The sequence below is a fragment of the Nicotiana sylvestris genome, chromosome 6, assembly GCF_000393655.2.
Source record: "Nicotiana sylvestris chromosome 6, ASM39365v2, whole genome shotgun sequence".
Lineage (NCBI taxonomy): Eukaryota > Viridiplantae > Streptophyta > Magnoliopsida > Solanales > Solanaceae > Nicotiana > Nicotiana sylvestris.
In genome coordinates this window covers 11,344,566-11,348,001 of record NC_091062.1, presented here as the reverse complement: position 1 = coordinate 11,348,001, position 3,436 = coordinate 11,344,566, and positions in this window count along the sequence as shown.

Below are 3,436 nucleotides of genomic sequence, written 5' to 3'. Positions count from 1 at the left end.
TTCAGGGCACAAGTCCACGACTTGGCAGTCTTCACATCTCAAAGTTATGTAAACTGCCAAGGAATGGATTATGAAAGGTTTACAGAGCATGCGCCCACTTTTGCTCGTCATCTAGCAATAGAGTTGGAAAGGATGTATCGTACGCTGGGAGGCCATCCAGGTCAAGCCCCACATTGAGCAGATAATCCAATATTAGAGAACAAAAGTGGAAAGTGGGGCATTTTGTGAGATGTTATGAATTGTATCTTTTATTCTGATTTAAGTGTGTGTGTTTCAAGCTATTTTCTTAAAGTTTTCGAATGTAATTCCATCTTTGTGTAATAAATAAACATGATTGACTTTGGTCCGAACTACGCAAGGTCTGATTCATGTTTGACATAATACATAGGCAATCTCTAAGAGTCGACCACCACGATAAAGATATCTATAGTAAATAAAAGCGTATGACAATTTTTCAATTTCAATAAAGCTGGGATGATACAAGCAACCGAGCGAATGCATAATAGAAAGGGATTATTTGTCTAGGAGCATTGCATCTCAACGTGTGATTATATATGTGTTAAACTCTTAAAACTAACAAGTTTGTCCATTTTCAGAATTCAACCAGTTAGTTTCTCTAAAGAGTATACTGGCATATTATCACTATCACACAAGATCAAAAGGACCAATACCCGAAAGTATGTCTATCCCAGATGTTGACACAAGTATGGAGATAGAAGAGATGGATGTCGGGAAAATGAAAGAAGAAATGCTTAAGCTCAAGCAGCAAATGGCAGAAATGTACCAAGCTTGGTCTACAGGACAGTTGCCCCCATCTTACCCAAATAACCCTGCTCCATCAATAATCCAAACTCAGGATAATATCACCACTGAATTATCCCCAAGTTTCCCCATTTATCAGCACTACCGAGGCACCACCTCTCAGACACCACAGTCTCCACCTCCAAAACCAGTTCCGTACCTTCCTCCACCTATGACTCCTGTTTTTGTAGCACCTCCCCCTGCTACATTTCACAAATCTCCTAGTGAGCCTACATTTCAGGCCCAAGACAACCAATATTACCCCCCGGAGCCCACCTTCAAAGCCTCCGAAATCAATTCACCTGCTCCTCGGTTTGATCTCCCAACCGAAATTGACAAGCCAGCCAAAAATGCTGAACAAGAAGAGATGTTCAGGAAGGTCAAAAGTCTAGAACAGTCGTTCCGAGACATGCGAGGATTAGGTGGGCAAGTCAGTGTAGCCTACAAAGATTTATGCTTATTCCCTAATGTACAATTGCCATTTGGCTTCAAGATGCCCAAATTTGACCTATACAGCGGGCACGGCGACCCAGTAGCCCACTTAAGGGGTTTCTGTAGCAAGATGCGAGGAGCTGGGGGAAAGGATGAATTATTGATGGCTTACTTCAGTCAAAGTCTAAGCGGATCAGCTTTGGAGTGGTATACACGCCAAGACCATGGAAGATGGTACACCTGGGATGACCTGGCACAGGCATTCGCATACCATTTCCAATACAATCTGGAAATCATCCCAGATCGATTATCTTTGACCAAATTTGAGAAGAAACACAATGAAAGTTTCAGAGAGTATGGTTTTCGGTGGAGAGAACAGGCAGCAAGAGTGGATCCTCCTATGAAGGAGAGCGAAATGGTAGACTACTTCCTCCAAGCCTTGGAACCAACTTACTACGCCCACTTGGTTTCAGCGGTTGGAAAATCATTCAACGAGGTAGTGAAGATGGGAGGTATGGTAGAAGAAGGCCTCAAGACAAACAAAATCATGAGCTATTCAGCAATTAAGGCAACTACTCAAGCTATTCAAGGCGGGGTAGGAGGAATCGGAAGAAAGAAGAGGGAGGAAGCAACCGTAGTTGATTCAGGAATTTGGCCAGGACCCAGGGGTTCACCGCTTTACTATAATCAGCAACGACCTCGCCAATCAGCTTACCACCATGATTCATCCCAACATTACTATCACCCTTCAGAGCCTCATTTCGCCATTAACCACGCTCAAGCATACAATCAGCCACCTGTTCACACCAATTGGCGTGCTCCTGTCACACCAAATACCTACCCCCGAGCTTATCCCGGACCAGGTTTCAGGCCTAGACCAGCATTCAGGGGAGAAAGGGAACAGAAAAAGAAAACTTACACTCCATTGGGAGAGTCTTACACTAGTCTGTTCCACAGGCTGAGACAGTTAGACATGTTGAGACCAATACAATCCAAGCTACCCAATCCTCCACCAAAGAATCTGGATTACACCATTAGCTGTGAATATTGCTCCGGTACACCAGGCCATGATAACGGAGAAATGTTGGCATTTGAAAAATGCAATACAAGAGCTGATTGATACTAATAAAATCGAGGTTCAAACCCCTGAAGCTCCAAATATCAATAGAAATCCAATGCCAGCCCATCAAGAGGCTAATATGATAGAAATCATACAAGCTGATGGGGAGACAAAGAAGCCGTCACAAACTGTCATGATGATCAAGTCTCATGAAACCAAGCCAGATAAGCAGTTAATGGAGGAGAAGCCGGTGTCTAAGCATAACAAGAATGGTGGTGAACCGTCTATGATAGTCGATGAGGGATCATCGAACAAAGTTGCCGCAAAACAAGAGAGGACAAAGGTGATAGTACCAGGGGTTGCTAACAAACCCGTCGTAATTGTGGAAGGAGCACGTACAGATCGAGTTATTATTGCACCTGTAATTCAGCTGCCAATCATCAACAACAAAGCCATCCCATGGAACTATGAACGGGTGACCGTAATGTACAAAGGCAAAGAAATCAAGGAAGAAGTGTGTGAGGTACAAGGCTTGACTCGTTCGGGAAGATGTTTTACTCCCGAAGAGCTGAGAAAAACTAAAAACAATCCAATGCCCACGAAGAAAGCTGTGACGGAAGAAGAGGCGGAGGAGTTTTTAAGAAAAATGAAGCTCCATGATTATTCTGTTGTGGATCAATTAAAGAAGACCCCCGCTCAAATTTCATTGTTGTCATTACTGATCCATTCAGAGGAACACCGTCTGGCATTGATGAAAATCCTGAATGAAGCTCATGTTCCTGAAAAGATCTCTGTAAATCATTTGGGCAAAATAGCCAACAGAATCTTTGAGACGAACAGGATTACATTTGCTGATGATGAATTACCTGTGGAAGGTACCGAGCACAACAGAGCTCTTTACCTCACCGTGAAATGTGAAAACTCCGTAGTAACCCGGGTATTGGTCGACAATGGGTCCAGTGCAAACATATGCCCTCTCTCCACTTTAAACAAATTAAAAATTAAAGAGGAGAGGATTCAAAAGAACAGTATCTGCGTACGAGGATTTGACGGTGGAAGTAGAGATTCATTTGGCGACATAGTGTTGGAACTAACTATAGGGCCAGTTGAATTCACCATGGAATTCCAAGTTTTGGACATGAC